At 42.6% G+C, this 19,082-nt stretch overlaps 1 protein-coding gene across 3 annotated transcripts in view; it reads left to right on the plus strand.

The window, feature by feature from the left end:
- The first annotated feature begins 11,177 nt into the window (after positions 1-11,177).
- Positions 11,178-19,082, plus strand: part of RNF144B (ring finger protein 144B) — an 82,934-nt gene continuing 75,029 nt past the window's right edge. The window contains exons 1-2 of one of the 3 annotated variants that reach the window (XM_044259579.1): positions 11,178-11,307; positions 12,639-12,720. The gene's annotated coding sequence lies outside the window, so the exon portion shown is untranslated. Of the gene's footprint in view, positions 11,308-12,061; positions 12,721-19,082 lie in introns of those variants that run through there. The other 2 variants (XM_044259589.1, XM_044259598.1) reach the window with 2 other exon arrangements.

A 19,082-nucleotide genomic window follows, 5' to 3' on the forward strand; every position in this document is an offset into this window, starting at 1 on the left:
TAAGAAATCCGTGAAACAAAATCTTAAAAAAAAAAAAAAGGACTGGGGGTGCCTGGGTGGCTTAGTCGGTTAAGCATCTGCTTTTGGCTCAGGTCATGATCCCAGGATCCTGGGATCGATCCCCGCATTGGGCTCCCTGCTCAATGGGAAGCCTGCTGCGCCCTCTCCCACTCCCCCTGCTTGTGTTCCCGCTCTTGCTCTGTCTCTCTCTGTCAAATAAATAAATAAAACATTTAAAAAAAAAAAAAAAAGGACTGATTTTACTGGGGCACCTGGGTGGCTCAGTCGGTTAAGTGTCTGCTTTCAGCTCAGGTCATGATCTTTGGGTCCTGGGATCGAGCCCCGTATGGGGCTCCCTGCTCAGAAGGCAGTACTTTTCCCTTTGCCCCTCCTCCATGCTCGTGTTTTCTCCCCCTTTCTCTCAAAATAAATAAAGTCTTTAAAAAAAAAAATCCATGGAACAGAAATGTGCATCTATAACGGCATAGAGAAGTCGTTATTTCTTTCAAACAAACTACAATGAAAGTCGAATTAACAGCCAAATTTCACAAATACTCTTCTACACTGAGTTGGGGAACTACAACATTTTTGTGTTGCAGCTGATGTGGAGAATGAAAAGTTTTTTGGCATCCAGCACGTGTTTTCTGTCCTTGCTGATCTCCTCAATCAGATTTTACAAATATTTTGAGTCTTTGAAGAACTGCTTTGTAAATCAGTGCTAATCAATAATATTGACTGTTTTTTTTTCTTTTGCAAAAGAGTCCTCTAAATTTGTATTTTGTTTGAGATCAATTAGAAATTTTTAATCAAAGTATTAATTAACGGAGCATGCAAAAAAAATTCAGCTTTTGAAGTTTTGTAAATTGCAGTTATGGAAAACAAACCTCGCAAACAGGAAGGTGCTAGAATTTATCGTTGTAAGGTAGGAACTGAGCAACGTAAGTGAAAAGAATTAAAAAACGGTATACAGGGTTTAATTTTGAAATTTTATAGTTGCACTTAGAATATCTGGAATTGAGGGAAGATTCTTTTGATAGAAATACTATTTTTAGTAGGATACACTTGTGTTTTTCTCAAGAATTCAAAATAGATTAAATTTGAGAAGGTCTGTGATTTCAAGGGATTTAACTTTGATGAAACAGTAAAAGGAATCATAAGTAGAATTCATTTTATGAAATTTTTTGTATAACTATTTCTCCAAGAAAGATATTAAAAACAAAAAAAAATACAGTATCTTTTAGAATACTTTGGCTTAAATATTTACAGGTCTCAGTATAAAATACAAATTAAGAATACACTCCATGCAGTAGAATTTTCTTTGAGCTTACCAGGTATTTGGGCAGTGAAGAGAAAGTATATCTCAATTAAAAATATTATGGTCTATAGAAAAGAGTCTATTGAAGGATTCAATAATTTCAAATGTATTAACATGAAATATACCTTTGAAGAACAGTCCAGGAATTTTTATAAAAAATAAAAAATAAGATTATATTGAAAATATAACATCTTTCATAAAAATACCAATGATTCAGTATTAGTACCAAACTGATTAAGTACTTGAATATGCACCAAGAATAATTTCTCTTGCCATATTTTAATTTTTGTTTTTTTATTTTTTATTATTATTATTTTTTAAGATTTTAGTTATTCATTTGACAGAGAGAGAGAGACAACGAGAGAGGGAACACAAGCCAGGGGAGAGGGAGAGGGAGAAGCAGGCTTCCTGCTGAGCAGGAAGCCCAATGTGGGGCTCGATCCCAGTCATGACCTGAGCCAAAGGCAGAGGCTTAACGACTGAGCCACGCAGTTGCTCCTAACTTGCCATATTTTTAATATTAAAATAAACCATATAAAGAACTTTAAAAATTGTTTTAATGAATGCAAACATGTTGTTTTATTTATTTAAAGGTTTACTTCTGAAAATTTCTGAATTGAACCCGTCAGTCCACCAATATATTTGTCCACAAACCAACTATTTTGTCAACCAGTATATATTTTATTTTATTTTTTATTATTATTATTTTTAGATTTTTTTATTTATTCATTTGACAGATAGAGATCACAAGTAGGCAGAGAGGCAGACAGAGAGAGAAGACGAAGCAGGCTCCCGGCTGAGCAGAGAGCCGGACGTGGGGCTCGATCCCAGGATCCTGGGATCACGACCCAGGCCGAAGGCAGAGGCCTTAACCCACTGAGCCACCCAGGCAGCCCTCCCTTTTTTTTTTTTCTTTTGGTCAACCACTATATATTTTAAAAGTGACTTGATTTTAATTGTTTATTAGCACCTTCTTTTAGTCTCAGGGTGTCCTGATTTAAATGAGAAATTTTATGGTCATTCCGTCTTTAAGAGTCAGATAATTAGGGGTGCCTGGCTGGCTCATTCGGTTAAGTGTCTGTTCTGGTCATGATCCCAGGATCCTGGGATAGAGCCCTATGTGGTTGTGGTCAGGCTCCCTACCCAGCGGGGAGTCTGCTTCTCCCCCCTGCCTCTTCCCCTGCTAGCCTGCAGGGTCTCTCTCTCCCTCTCTCTTTCTCGCATGTGCGCAAGCGTGTTCTCTCTCAAACACATAAAATCTTTAAAAAAAAAAAAAGTCAGATAATTACACTGTTATTTAAATGTTTCCAGATCATTGGGAAGGATAAGTACCTCCCCAATTCACTTTATGAAACCAGCATTCCTTTAATATTAGTATAAGACAATACAATATGGTCAAGAACGGATTATTGCGGATATAAATTTGGTTCAATATGAGAAAATCCAGCCACCAAATCCATTATATCAAAAATTCAAAAGAAAAGTAACATGATCATATTAGTAGCTGCTGAGAAAACATTTAGTAGAGTTCAGTACTACTCTTAATAAAACTCTTAAGGAGGAATAGAAGGAAATTATTTAGACATAATAAAGACTATTTGTGAAAAACTAATAACAGGTTTACTTTGTATGGTGAAATACTAAAAATAGTTAAATAAGGATCTATATGAGAATATATATGACCATCATTTTTATTTATCATTATCTTTAATCTTATAGGAAATGCAACAAGACATTGGAAGAGATTAAAAAAATTTTTCTTGTTGCTGAGATGACTGTGTATACACCCCCAAATATGAGACTAAATTAGAAACAGAACAGTCACTCTAGTAGAATGAATAAACTATTCAGGGAGATGGCTGGGTGTGAGATAAATGTAGAAATTAGAAGTTTTTTTCTAAGCAATAAGTTCTAAGAAATGGCAGAAGTATTCCCTTAAATAAAAAAACCATAAAATATACATAATATATAAATTTCCCACAGTTCAAAAACAGATATACTGGGTTTTTTAAAAATTGCATAAAATGATCATAACATTTTATATTGATGAATATTCTATTGAAGATAAGTATGAGATATAGGAATATTATAAAGCCACTATAATCAAGATAGTATTGGCCTAGCAACTGACAAATAGACCCTTGGAACAGAGTAGATTCAGAAATAGATCATTCAGGTCTTTGGGAAACCCTCAATCAAGACTGGAAACCCTAGATTAATATCTAAAATTTATAAAGAACTCTTTAAGTCATCACCAAAAAAAGCAAGGTCCAATTAAAAAATGGGCAGAGGACCTGAATAGACATTTTTCCAAAGAAGACATATCTATGACCAACAGACACTTGGAAAGATTCTCAACATCACTCAGCATCACAGAAATGCAAATCAAAGCCATAATGAGATAATCACTTCACACTAGGCAGAATAGCTAGTGTCAAAAAGACAAGAAAGTACAAGTGTTGGTGAAGATGTGGAGAAAGGGGAACCCTTGTGCACTGCTGTTGGGACTGTGAATTGGTGTAGCCACTATGGAAAATAGTATGGAGGTTCCTCAAACAATGAAAAATAGAACATAGACAGAGCACCGTGGCTAGGAGATGTCCTGGAGATAGCTTGCCTGGATTAAGTTTCCAGGAATTCCACATTTGGATATTTATCTGAAGCAAATAAAAACATTAATCGAAAATATTTGCACCCCTATGTTTATTGCAGCATTATTTACAAGAACCAAGATATGGAAACAACCTGAGCGTCCATCGGTAGATGAATGGAGAAAAGTAGAGGTGGGAGAAATACAATGGAATATTACTCAGCCGTGAAAAAGAACATGATCTTCCCATTTCCAACAACATGGCTATCTAGAGAGCATAATGCTAAGTAATGCTAAGTGAAATAAGTCAGACAGTGAAAGGCATCGTTTTTTGTTTTTGTTTTTGTTTTTGTTTTTTTGGAAAAAGCATTTGTAAAACATATTTCAGGCAAAGTTTAATAGCTGTAATTTAAAAAGAGCTCTTACAAATGGGCAGAAAAAATATAAATTATTCTAAAACAAAATGGACAAAGAATATGAATAGTTAATTCAGAGATCTAAGATAAGCGGGGAGTGTGTGCGCACGTTTCAATGATAACAGAGAAAAATGCTTACAAGACACCACAGGCTGTTAACTTGAGCACACGGTGAGTGACAGGCTGATGTGGGAAGTGAAAAACAAGTTATGACACACTCCTGACAGACCACCGAGAAGATAGAAATAATTTGAGTGCTCCCTAGGTGCCACTGAGAAATAAAGAGAAATCTGAGTGAGAAGAGGAGGGAAAGAAAGACGGACGCATCTGAACAGAGAGGACTCTGGGCAGTAAATTATTTTCTTCACTACTGGCCTTACAAGCTTGTTAATTACTTGCAACTAGTGGCACTGTGATTTCTGCGAGATAAGTGCAGTTAAGTGGGTCAGGCACAATCTGGAAGAGGGCCCTTTGCAAAGACATGTCACGTAACCACAGTTCTTGCTTCAACTGATTTTTCCTATATTTCCCAATGTAGGATTCCTCTCCAGAGGCCAAAGGGAATGAGAAAGATCCACTTAAGGAACACTGATCTGTAAGAAGGATCTCTCAGATTCCCTTGGGTTGGCCATGCAAACACTGTTGCACAGGGTTGGTGATCACAGTTGTTAATATGTAGCAAAGTCCTTGCAGAAGCTCTGCCCGAGTTCCATACCTGGGCACGTGCTGAGGAAGGTCTGGAGGACTTGAGGGGAAAGGTGAGGGTATGGAAAGGAAACAGGCTTCCCAAGTGAAAGGGAGACTTTTCTGTTGCATTATACAGAAGAGGATCCCTCCCTCTCGCGGTACCTGCATTTCCCAATCCAGCTTCCGTCTAGCTGTGGCTTCCATGCCTTAATTTGGTTTCTTTGATCTGTTGCAGATGATAGATTGTATTTGTTAGTTCTATCTGGCGTCTGGTTTCACTGGGGACCTTATGATTCACTCTTTTGTAAGAAGAGGAAAGAGGGCCACCCACTGGCACAGTGTCTGGGATGAGGATGTATGGCAGCATTGTTTGGGGACTTTTTTTTCATCGATTGTCTGATATGCAGGAATTCAGAGAAGAAGTTAATATTCGTAGAAGGATTAATGCAATCTTTGCAAATAAAAAGATTCTGAAGACTATTTCATTGGACTTTCTAGTGGAGAACCTTTCTTTTTAGAAGAAGATTTTATTTATTTATTTGAGAGAGAGAACATGAGTGGGGGTGGGGGGTATGGGGGGAGGGAGAAGCAGGCCCCCGATGAGTGGGGAGCCCGACATGGGGCTCAATCCCAGGGCCCTGAAATCATGACCTGAGCTGAAGGTAGACACTTAGCTAATTGAGCCATCCGGGACTCTTTTAGTGGAGAATCTGAAGCAGACCTAATGCAGTCATTTTCCCTGTACTTAGGTGATGGACAAGAATGCTGAGTCCCATTTTCTCCTCGGCCCATAATCCCAGCTTTCTAGTGGTGTTATATGTGGGATAGTCAGAGTCTTGAACACCTGAACCCTTTGGAGCATTGCTCTCTGGCTAAGTTCTCCATCTTGCGTCACGATGGGTTCTCCTATGGCAGCTTGAGATTATTCTGGTCAAGTTTTTCTTGTTGGGGCTCAGCTGGTTTTGACTTGCTCTGGGAGATACTCTTGTACGGTTGAAATTGAACCAAATGACATGTCTCCAGCTTTTGAAAACTTCTGTTAACAAGTCAGAGGTAATTGGATGACTGTCCTATCATTCCGAGCATATCTCCAGAATAGTTTCTCCCACATTATTTTGGTAATGCTCTTTTTTTCCCCCCAAGGATTTTATTTATTTATTTATTTGACAGAGAGAGATCACAAGTAGGCAGAGAGGCAGAGAGAGAGGAAGCAGGCTCCCTGCCAAGCAGAAAGTCTGATGCGGGGCTCAATCCCAGGACCCTGAGATCATGACCTGAGCCTAAAGCAGAGGCTTAACCCACTGAGCCACCCAGGTGCCTCTATTTTGGTAATGTTCTTAAGTCTTATTTTTATTGTGTCTAACTCTTAGTTCTGTGCTTAATACCCTCAGTAAGAATTGCCTGGGTGTAAACACGGGCCTCATTAGATGCACCAGGAAAATGCAAATGAAGCTACAGCTGTTTGGAAAGGAGAAATGGCAATTAGCAGTGGCAGAACACTGCGACCTTTGCCTCACATCTTTTCCTGTGGACAGAATTGCACTTTATTGCAGAAGCTGGTTTCCCAATACTTGTGTTCTTTCATCTGATTTTTGAAACTGAGCAAACCTTTTTTCTTTAATTTAGGTTTTAGTGCAGGATGTAATTAAAATGTCATGTCTAAGGTATGTGTTACTGATTTGCCTACTGAGGCATATTAGAAGAGCAATTTCAACTGCCTAAGAATGAATCTTGATTTAAAAAATTTTTTTTTATTTATTTAGTTGAGAGAGAGGGAGAGTGAGCAAGAGAACACAAGTAGGGGGAGGGGCGAAGGAAAAGGGAGCAGCAGACTCTGAGCCAAGCAGGGAACCCGAAGCTGGACTCCATTCTGGGACTCCAGGTCATGACATGAGCCAAAGGCAGACACTTAACTAACTGAGCCACCCAGGAGCCCTTTAATTTTTCTTTATATTAAAGAGAACAGTTTTGAAAAGAAGAAATTCCTCTTGATTCTCTTCTTATGTAGGACCTCTGCATTTTATAACGTATCTGTTATATACTACATATAATGTCGTATATATTATTATGTTGCATTTTACACATACATGTTGAGAAAGCTAGTAACTCTATTTCTATATTTACTTTTGATCTCCTATGTAGGGAAAACTTTCAGTATGCTTTGGAATTACTTTGGCTTTGCTTTTATATGACTTTAGGTAGATCACAAGTTAATAGAATTCCCATTACAGTGTGGATTGCTTACTGTTCATGCGAAGGTCTTGTTTGCCTTTTCTTTAAGATGGTCTATAATTCAGATTAGGGAATGATTCTCTGCTATGAATATCAAAATGACTACAGTCTCAGGTGGACAGTTTGTAATATCATATCTGTTATTGCTCAGGAAAAATATTGTTACAGATTGTAGTTGGCTGGATTTTACTTCTCAGTCTGTGATCTCAACTGTTACATTTATTTTTGCAGTCTAAAAGAAGCGGTTCCTTCTTAGGTTTATTTGAGGACTCCTCTTTTACCTGCCCTTTAAATACTGGGGTTCCTTTGGGTTCTCATTTCTTTCTTTCTTTTTGTTCTTTAAGTAGGCTCCACACCCAGCATGGAATTCAATGCAGGGCTTGAACTCACGGCCTCAAGATCAAGACCTGTGCTGAGATCAAGAGTCAGATGCTTAACTGACTGGGCCACCCAGGTTCCCCTGGGTTCTTTTTTCTGATTCCCGTCTTTTCACTTCCTATTTCCCTTCCTTAGATGAATAACAGTGAGCAAGTTCTTACTGTGTATCAGGGCAGGGCCGTGCTGTACAGCTGAGCAGTTCGTGTACTGCACAATTCCAGGAGATGACATTCACTGACCCACCCCAAAGACTTGGGTAGTGTCATCAGGCAGTGTGCTACCTACTTTACAAACTACTTGTTTACCCTCACAACAATCCATGAGATGAATATCATCATTCCTATTTCATAGATGAGAAGATGGAGCTTTGGGTCTGTTAAAACTTGTTTAGGGTTACACAGTAATGACCTGACAAAAGTTTGTACAGGTCCAAAAGCTTTGCTTCTCTCTACAGCATGCTCTCTTTCCTGGGTGATCTCAGCTCTTGGTGAGCTCATCCATGACCACCACCTAAATGATGCTAATTCCTGAAAGCCTGTCCACTTCAGATCTCTCTGTTGATGGCCTATGAGACAAGTCTTCCAGTATGTTCCAGGGGCCCCTCAGATTCTAAAGGATTCAAACTGAATCACCGCTTTCCGTATGACTGCTCCTCTTCCATTCCCACTCGCAGTTCGTGACACCAGCAGCCTGGGCTCCTCTCTCTCCCTAACCCCCCACATCCGATAGGATACCAGGTTCCATTCCCTTCTGTTTCTCAGATCTCTCTCCGTTTGCCCCCTACCTTTCTAGGCCAGTTATCACCACATGGGTTCAGGCTCTCATTCTTGGGTTCTGAATGCATCTCCTCTGGCTGACTTAAGACAGACACCACGTAGTGCTTGTATTGGTGTTTGCCTCTGACTCACTCACCTGGGTCCACCCTTCCCACGTGGCTGCCTGATGACTCAGCTTCAAGTTACTTTCTCCAGGAAGCCTTTCTTTTTCACCAACCCCTTTCCTTTAGCTAAATTGCTCTTCTCTGTGCTCCCCTAGACTGTCATGTGTATCACTTCACTCACCATCGCACCCTGATCATTGATTTTCTTGTCTGACTCCTTTCCTGGACTACAAGCTCTTTGGGGACAGGAACCACATGCAGTTTTCTTTGTCTTTCTAGCATCTAACAGCTTCTCTGGGAGAGCAGTAAATGCTTGGAGAGGCACCTGGGTGGCTCAGTTGGTTAAACGTCTGCCTTTGACTCAGGTCATGATCTCAGGGTTCTGGGATCGGGCTCCCTGCTCAGTGGGGATTCTGCTGCTTCTTCTTGCTCTGGCCCCCACCCAACCCTCTGCTCTTGCTCTCTCTCTGCATCGAATCTGTAGTTTGCTCTGGGTAGCATGGACATTCTAACATTGTTCATTCTTCCAGTCTGTGAGCATAGAACGTCTTTCCATTCCTTGAGCCTTCAAGTTTCTTTTGTTAGTATCTTATGTTCCCAGTGTACAGAGCTTTTGCTTCCTTGGTTAAATTTATTCCTGGGTATTTTATTCCAGATCTGAAAGAGTTGTCCACATACAATTATAGTGTTCTATGTGTTTACTTAGTCCTATTAAAATTTTAATGCAATTTCTATTAATTCACGCAGTGAAAATAATCAATGCTGTTGGGATTTAGTTATACAATGTTTTCCTTTCTCCCTGCCGTTTCCATGATCACTGCCTAATATATGTTTTCACAGCAGCAGCTTCTTCCCTTATCCTGTTGACAAAAGATTATAACTTAATTGCATGATCATTTAAAATGTGGATTCTGCGTTGAACTTTGGTTTAAGGGCCCAAAGTTTTGTATTGACAGTAATGAATTAGCTAACCTCTTAAAATGTGCTTTCTTTATCTTTCCTGATTCCTGTCCACCAACAGTGGCCGTTACATTAAGAAAATGCCTCAAGGTTGATTCTCTTACTTACTTTTATTTATTTATTTTATATTCTAAAAGATTTTGTTTATTTGAGAGAGAGAGTGTGTGAGAGACCAGGAGCTGGGTGAAGGGCTGAGGGAGAAGGAGACTCCCTGCTTGACCCTAGAGGCTTAACAGACTGAGCCACCCAGGTGCCCCAAGGTTGATTATCTTAGAATCTAAGCTACTGCTAAATTTGAAGCTAGATTCCTTGGGGGGTGGTTATTAACATGTACCTTTTCACCTAACACCATTCAGGTCTCATTCCAGTTCTGCCCCTATCTGGTTCCAGCCAACCACTTAAATCTCCCCGGACACCACGTTCCTTGTCTTTAAAATTAGGCATTGGGACTGAACTAGTTAGAACAACTTTTCAGTCTCAAATGCCCTCTGATTCTATTACTTTGGGTCCCTCCCTACTGTGCCGTCTCTGTCTTATTTTCCTTGCCTGCCTCTGCCCCCTCATCCGCCCCCAACCAAGGCACTGTTCCAGGCCTGTCCTACCATATGCACACTGTGTTCTTCAAGTACTTGGCTTTGACCTGGAGGTTTTCTTGAACATGGAGGGTTAAGAAGCAGCAGAGTTGCGCTGTCTGGGAATGGTGCCCACTGCCCCTAGTTCACTGGCCTGCTCAGATCCCCTCCATAAAGGACGACCGAGTACCCTCCTTTCAGGACGCACATTCTTGACTGCTTTTGCGAAAGTCGAGCGACCTTGCAGAGTAGGCCCAGGAAGATTCCTATGTCAGAGCAGTGCCTTTTCTAAATCGCAGCGGATCAACAGATTTGGGGCTGTGAAGCCGGTGGGGGGAGTGAGTCGATTTTATTATAGTTTTCAACCATCACACAAATCAGTGTCCTAGGTTTTGGAGTGCGGGAGGCACCTGGCTGCATGTCCTACTACAGCTTCTAGATTACTGTGTGGCCTTTTCTTTAACTGACTACGCCCTGCGAGGTTACAGTGGGCTCCCACATACACTGGTTGAGGAAGCGCTTCAAGCAACACCGTCGTGTCATCAAGGTGTGCAGGCGACCGAGGACCGTCCGGCTTTGGTTTGGTCAGGAGACGCGAAGGGACGAGTCAGGTTCGAGGTGTTTCAGAGGAGACGCGCCCGGGAAGCGTTTGTCCCCCAGGCAGGCCGGGGTCCTCAGGCGCGCAGCAGGGATTAAGAGTGTCCCCGCGGGACACGTGCGCGCCAGCACGAAGCCGGCAAGGCCGAGGGGGGCCGTGTCCCGGTCTGGGCGCGAGGAAGGACACCAAGGGCCGCCGCGGGACACCCCGGCCCGGAGGCCGTCCCCGCGGGGCGAGAGGGAGGCGTTCCGGAGCGGGGCGGCGAGCGCCCCGGGGCCGGCGTGCGGGCGCGCGGCCGCCCGGGCTCCGACGGGGTTAAAAGACCATCACCTGCCGCTGGAGCGCGACCCAGATGGGAAGTAGGAAGTGCCGCGCCTGAGCTTCCTGTACAAACAGACGCGCGGCGCCCGGCGCGCCCGCTGGCGAGCTGCGCCCCACGCTCCGCGGGGCTCGGGGCGACGCGGCCGCTCGCCGGGCCGCGGGCGGGTGTCGGGCCTCCTCCCCCTCCCGCCCTCCTCCCCTCCCGCCCTGCCCCCGCCGCCGTCCTGCGGAGCGCCGAGCGGCCGGCGGCAGAGCGCGCACGACCCGGGACGGAATGACACGGCTCCGCCTCCCCGGGGCGCGCGGCGGCCGCTGCTGAGAAGCCGGCGGCGCCCGGACCCGCGGGCTGTCCTGCCAGGTAGGGTTCGCGAGCCTTCCACGCGGGGCGCGCAGGGCCGGGCGGGCGGGGTGCCGGACTGGGATAAAAGTGGGGGACGGGGGGACGGGGGTGCGGGGTGGGGGGAGCACGAGAGACTCGGATTGCCTGGGTCGGAGCTGTATTTCCTGCCTCCGGGGCTTAAGCCGCGCGGCGTGGAGCTCGTTCTGAACGCCTTCAACACCTGTTAGCTTCTAGAAAACACGCCTCGCTCGAGGTGGAGAGAAACGAATTCCGAACAAAACAGTCTCTACAAAATGTGTGTACTGGCAAATTCGAGGGGCGCTCGGACCGCCCCGTGTCTTCCCTAAGTCCCCTTAGGGGTTGGTGGCATCTCGGACGCTTGCGCTGGGACATGCACCCCGCGGTGTGGACGCGCACAGAGATAGCAGTGAGATGGGATCTTGGCCATACGTTATCTTGTCAGGGAATTGCTGATAACCCGGAATGAAACTCTCTTCCTCCACGGCTGTTGGCAACTTGAAGTTAAAATGAAACCGATTCCCTTTCAGCAGAGAAAAGGGATCCTGAGCTGACTTTTACCAGGGCACCTTTTTGCTTTCCGTATTAGTTTCGGGCGTTCTGCTGTGAGTCCCCCTCCTCTTCTCACCTAAACTTCTCACGTTCACATTTCTCAGAAACGAATTCTCCTGTCTGGAAAAATGTCCTCTTTCTTGCCTCCAGTATTGTGTGACACTTTATTTCTTGCTGCTGCACACATCTTACCAAACATGACCTGGGGGTCCCCTTAGGACTGTCTGTGTTACTGTAATGTGGCATTTCTTGATGTTTATTTGAACAGTGCAAGGTCTGAATTAAAGAACAATGTATCTAACTTTTCTGAAGCGGCAGATTGGTGGTGGTGTTGGGGTGGTGGTGGTGGGGGGGGGTCGTTGGCCCAGAAGCAAAAGAAATGAACTTTGGGATGATTCAGTGCTTAGGGTGTGCGTAAGAGGCAAAGGGAACCCAGCCAGCCTTCGCTGAGTTACTGGCTAATTAAAGTATCCGGCTGCTGCCGATTTCACTGAGATGAGCCCCCTGGTCCCTTTCACATCCCACTGCTTTGTGGGTCCCTTCTTCTCCCGACTCTATCCTCCCTTTCCCTTATGAACAGAACTGTAGTCCTGTTCAAAGTAGCGGCCCCTTAAGTATTTCTGGAACCCTCTTGAGGAGGAGGTAAGAAAGATCTTTGTAGCAGACCCACGAGCCACACTGAGATAATTGTATTAAATCCAGGGTCACGTTGTCACACCCTCCTGTTTTACCCTTGCACACTTGTGACTGGTCTTTTTTTCTTTGTGGTGGGCACACAGGTGGAAAAATAGGAAAGAGAAAAACCCTTTTGCTTCTAAAGTAGCCTCTCACTGACTGTCTTGATGAGTAAACAGATACAAGGTAACTGTGCACAGAGAATGTAAGTATGAAAAAGACGTTAGAGGGGGCCTGGGTGGCTCAGTGGGTTAAGGCCTCTGCCTTCTGCTCAGGTCATGATCCCAGAGTCCTGGGATCGAGCCTCTTATCGGGCTGTCTGCTCAGCTGGGAGTCTGCTTCCTCCTCTTTCTCTGCCTGCTTCTCTGCCTACTTGTGATCTCTGTCTGTCAAATAAATAAATAAAATCTTAAAAAAAAAAAAAAGAGTAGCAGAATCCACTCCTTGACTTTTTATTTAAAACAAACAGAAGAAAACATAGCCCCCCCCCCCCCCCCGCAAAACCCCCAAACCAATCACCCTAGGTAACTTTCTCTTGCACTACTGTGCTGGAAGTGAGCTGTGAGTGTGGTCAAGCACTGTCCATTTACCCAGAGTTTTACAAATATTTACAGTCATCTCTGCCAAATATCTTTGCACTGAGCCTCACAGAACATTCTCAGCATTCAAAAGCTCCATTCTCATGAATGGCTTCAGTTCATTGGCAATTTAAAGGCATCTGGGCTTCCAAACTAGGTCAGTTTAAGACACGTCTTTTTTTTTTTTTAATAATTAGTTTTTGGGTCTCCCAGATTGTGAATCAGGTTTTCTGAGGCAAACTTGACAGCAGAGAGAAAAGTTATACTCTGTCTAAAAAGAAAAAAACTTATTTTATCTCTACAATAACCATTTAGCTTCCGGAAGATGATCTTTCTCTTCAACAATATGAGTCCTTTTAATCTGAGGAAGTATATTTAAATTTTTGTTTTCGAGAAGCAGTTTTAATATTTTAGGTATTTAGAAACATTCATGAGGACATCGGAGTCATTGCTCTTGGTGTATCTGCTAATTCTGGCTTCCGTGTTTCCCCTAGCCTTAACTGACAGCATTACTTTCTTGTCAAGTGAGGTTCTTGTGTTTGAAATCACCAGTTTGAGGTAGAGGTCAGGAATCATGCTGAACCCAGATATTGGGAGAGGAGCAAAGTCCAAACGGTTTTGGGACTCAACCTACTTTGTGCAACTGATTATTTTGGATATGGGAGCGGGGCCAAGATGCCACACAAATCATGCTTTCCACTTCGAGCTTTGGGGAGTAAGTATCTGCAGCCATTGCTCCCAAGTCCTGAGATTTTGTTTTCCAGGGATGCCCACCCGAATTTTTAGAAGCTTCTTAGCTATTATAAATTATCAATATGCTTAGACTTTGAATTGCCGGAAGTGAATGCACATGAGAGCCGGGCCTTTTAACATTCTCTCTCCTCCATGTACTTGTAAAGAAGTTATCTGCTGTGGGATTGAGTGACTACTCACTATTTGCCAGGTGTGGGCTAGATGTTGACGATAGAAAGATGGATAAGAGGGGGCCTCTGTCGCAAAGGAATTGGTGTAGGATCGGAAGTGATGTTGTTCTGGAGTGGCAGCTTTTAATTTGTGTTGTTCTGAGTGAACCTGAGTACGTTAGAGGCTTTTCATTTTGACATTTTTCTTTCTTTTTTTGGATAATGTTTCCTATGTATGCCATCAAGTTAAGTAACTTGAAGGGGCATAACAGCACCAAAGTTAATTTAACTATTTACATTTTAATTTGCTTGTTCACCTTTAGGTACATGTGGGAGGTCTTATACTAATGTTCTGTTTTTATTAACTTTGGCATTCGCTTTTTCTTGGTCGATGCGTACTTCGAAACCCAACGCATCACACTGCAGTGGTTATTAAAACACGGAAGATTAATATAATACATTGAAGAGAGGAGAAGCGGTCAACGTTTTGCAACACAGAATGAGAAACTTCTCATATGACGAGGCCTCCGTCCTTGGACTGAAAAACACAACAACTTCAGTGAAATAGACTCTTTTATTTGCAGCTGAAGAGCCTGTGGATCTCGTGGCTTTTAGTGTCTGTTAAAGAATGTACTTCAAAATCCATGTCTTACTGGTTTCTAGTTCCTTTGCAGTCATGAGTTTGAGTCCCAGGCCTTTAATCAACTAGTTCTTTGTCTTTGCGGGAAGATAGAACAAGACATCTCTCATTTGTCTCTTTGCTGGACTTACGGCTGAAGCTATAAACCCACAAATTATCTTATGTATCATTATGTATGAAACTATCTATTGACAGCCTCTTCTGCTAGTTTACTCTTTGTAAGCAGGGTCTGGATATAACCACCTTACATCCCTACCATCCAAAGTGTGCAGTTCAGTTCTTTGTGGATTGACTTGGTTTCCTACATTATTGATTTTTTTTTTTTTTTTAAAGAAACTGCTTTGGCAAAGGCACACAAAAATACACATGCTGTTCATTGCTTAGTGTGGAAAGGAAGGGAGTCCTCTCCCAAACCGTTTTAAATTTATATCTCATTAAAATTTCTGTATGAAACTTTTAACTTTCCAGGGTAGTACATACATGTGTTTTTGTTCATTTGGAGAAAACATTGGATTTAGCTATTTGTGCTTTAGCCGCTGTAGTTTCCTGGTAATGTGGTAACCCAAGAAATCAGCCCATCTCTTGCTCTATGGGGCTTTCTAAAATAACACTTCCCCTTGATCTGTTAATTACATCATTGTCTGACCTGCCTTTAAGTGGCGTTCCTTCCTGCTTCTGGGAGCTTTGTTGTTATGCCAGGCAGGGGGAGGAAAATTATTCAGCAGGGCTCTATGAATAATTGTGGGAGGCAAGGGAACCATTGATTAAAAAATGGGGTGGGCAGGGCACAGTGGTTTCAAGGAGAGAGCTACCATGATGCCTGAAATTACAATGCCAAAAATATCATTGAGCTCTTATTCTCATATTCCCTCCTACCTTCTTTGATAAGTTTTTATTGTTAGAAAAGCCAGGAATGGATTTTCTCCCCTTGGGCCTTTCCCTACAGTGGCAATGAGAACACGGAAAGAAGGTGAGAAAAAAAATAAATGTACTTTTTAGAAGGATCAGCATTTTGTAGATGTTAAAATTTGCCATCTGAGATGCCTGTCCTCTGTAGGACTTAGAGAATGAACCTTTCACAATGTCATCTACTTTGTTGGCCATTATCTCCACAAATCTTTCCATATATATCTCCTATATATTTCGTAGGAAAAAAAAAATCGAATCTTTTTATTCTCACCGTAAAAAAAATTTTAAGTGTCTGAGGCGATGAATGTGTTAACTAACTTCATCATGGTAATGATTTTGAAACATGTATAGACAGATATGTACATACACACACATATATGTGTGATTGTTACATTGTATCCCTTAAATTTATAGTGTTATATATCGATTATATCTCAATAAAGCTGGAAGAAATTTAGATCTTATCCATAGCTGTACCAGACTTTCTACAGAACCTAATTTCAAATAGCAAAGAGACTGTTTAGTAACAGTACTTGCTAATACTTAAGAAGCTCCTCCTAACGGAATATCTGTCCTATTTACCTGTGTGATAGTTAATAGGGATACATTTGCATGTCAGTTCCATTTTTAGAGGATAGCAGTCTCCAGGTTACACATTTATATCCAGGTTACACATTTATTTCCATCCTGGTAACTGTTGAGATCAAGATGTTAAAACTAAGGCATTACAGACTGGAGTATTGTTTCACTTTCTGGTTTCCTCTGAATGAGGCTGAAAAGCAGGGGGGAGAAGAAGAATGCCGGGGTCCCCTGTCGTATCAAATGAGGCACAGCGGTAAACAGCCTTGTACAACAACACTGCGACCTCACACGGCCCAAGTAGGTGAATATTTTCTTCCATCACGTCTAAGAATTAAGTATTTCTTAGATTTTTTCGTACTAGAGAATAATAATGACTCTGTGAATGTGATGCTGGGCATCTACTCATTGGCCTCGAGCATTATTCTTTTAAAAAATAATTAAATAGACGGGGCACCTGGGTGGCTCAGTGGGTTAAGGCCTCTGACTTCAGCTCAGGTCCTGATCTCAGGGTCCTGGGATCGAGCCTCGCATCAGGCTCTCTGCTCAGCGGGGAGCCTGCTTCCTCCTCTCTCTCTGCCTACCTGTGATCTCTCTCTCTGTCAAATAAATAAATAAATAAAATCTTAAAAAAAAATAAATAGATATAAAATATTTCTGTTTTTCTGATATTACTGCATTTGTACTGGCCCCTCTAGTCCTTGAATGACTAGAGAGTGGGTCAAAGCCGAGAGGAGAATCCCAGCACTGTCCACTATGGAGGTCTACCCTAGGTCCTTGCCTCATGAAACACTAATACCCATTGCGCTGGCTGCTCCACCAGCCAACTGGTCTACCTTCCATTCCAGACTGTATTTAGGGTAGAAGGACAGCAAATGACTATTGGCTGATGAGGGAGGGCCAGCCCTTTGCTAGACTCAGTCAATACTATTTGAGTCATTAATAGCTTCTGTTAAGGATGTGGACTACCAGTGAAATAAATAATTGTATTGGGCAGAAGTGCTAAGGTCAACACAATACTAATTTTCAGATTTTGTTGAGTAGAATCTGGTTGCCTGACATGTCATTCTCAGTTGGTGCTGGGAGAGCTAACAAGGCAGAGATGGGCTCTTGGGATGGCTGTATCTTTCTGTTCTGTTAGAGCATTGGCTTCCTGAGAAAATCTCTATTATATAAAGGCAACACTTCAGCCTTACCTTCCCCACCACCTACGCATCCTGAAAACTTTTCCCTTTGTTAGCTCTCCCTGAGTCATGCATTCATATCTTTTATTTCAACTACCTCACAGGAATGACTCAGTGTCCTACATGGGCAGTAAACATTTTGGGAATATTCTTGTGTCTCTTCTTCTTTTTTATTCCTTGATCTTGAGTAAATCTTAGACTTTTATAGCATAGTTTAGAATTAAGACCTCAGCACAGATCAACAGGCTTTTCACATAAATATTCTGTTACATCAGTAATATCCAGTTGATTTCATTTTGTTCACTTTCTCCTCTTCTTAGTCTCTTTATTTATTTTTTAATTTTTTTTCCTTAGTCTCTTTAATTGTGCTTTATCTATTTATCTAAATTTTACAGTTTTTGCTGAATGGTGTAAAAATTCCTGAACAACTAGGTAAGTATCCTGGTGAAACCTTATCTCTTCCAACTTCATTATCTTTTTGTGCAATGGAATAATTGCTGTGATTTTGGGTAGTGAAACAGGCGTAAACTACATTACTTAAAAATACTTTTGAATGTTGGCTCTCCTATCCTCTCCGTTTTTGGAGCAGATTGCTTTTTCAGGCCGTCAGTGGAATATGAAAATTCCTTATACATCCTGTGCTCCCAGCATGGTTTGTGAAGTACTCCTTTCCTTGGCAATTCTAATGAAAACACATGAGGGGAAAAGTGACTTTTCTGCTCTTTCCTATCAGATTGTACTAGCTATTCACATAATGAACACTTTATAGTACCAGAGACAGTCAGGCTAGGTGGAACTGCTGGTTCCCCTTTCTTGGTAATGTGGTGCAAAATCAGATGTTTCAGAGGGGCTTTCTTTGCTTGCATTGCCCAACCCATCTGCCCTGTTAACGGGGGCTGCTCGTATTTCAGCAAGTCATACTTCTACAGTTTGGGTGAAGTCCGCCCTATCCACACCCCAGTCAAAAAGTTCAAACCTAAAGGCAGCTGTCAGCTCCCTGCACCCTACCCCCCCCCCCCGCCCCCACCAATATATCCCTTGTGTGTTTTGCCAAAATTCTTTTCTCATTGGGTTCTTGACACCCAATAGAGGCTAGGTCCCATTTGTAATAATTATAAAAGCAATTATAATTGTTAATGTTTCAAAACAAATGGGAGGGGGGTGTGGAGCATTCAAGTCACTTTCTTATTTTAGGTAAAACATGAGGTATGAGGCAGAACAAGTTGGGCAAGCTAGTGAGAAGGGATTACGGGCTGTCTGCATGGAAGAATTTCTTGGAACCTGGAGGGGAGTGGGTGTGGGTTGTCCGTGTACCTGTGAAGGCGTAGTCCTCTGAAAGGGTCAGGAGCTGCAGGGGTGTGGTCCCCTTCCTCTGGACACCCTCTCTGAGGTTCATGCCATGTGCTCATGGTTTGGGTGGGCTGGTGAGTTTCTGCTATTGGTGGTTGCATGTCAGAGACTGAGGAATCCCAGTAAGCCAAACAGAAGGCTGCTAGGACACCTGGCAGCCACTCACCAACATCTCGAGGGAGGGAGTGTCAGGGTTCTCCTGATGATTGCTTGAAGAGCTCTATGTGTGATGAATCAATGGGGAAAGAATTTCCTTTCTTCTTCTTCTTCTTTTTTTTTTTTTTTTAATATTTTATTTATTTGTCAGAGAGGGAGAGCATGAAAGAGAGGCAGAAAGCAGGGGAGCAGCAGGCAAAGGGAGAAGCAGACTCCCCACTGAGCTGGGAGCCTGAAAGAACCCTGGGAT

Source organism: Neovison vison, chromosome 1 (genome assembly GCF_020171115.1).
Source record: "Neovison vison isolate M4711 chromosome 1, ASM_NN_V1, whole genome shotgun sequence".
In the NCBI taxonomy this organism is placed as follows: Eukaryota; Metazoa; Chordata; class Mammalia; order Carnivora; family Mustelidae; genus Neogale; species Neogale vison.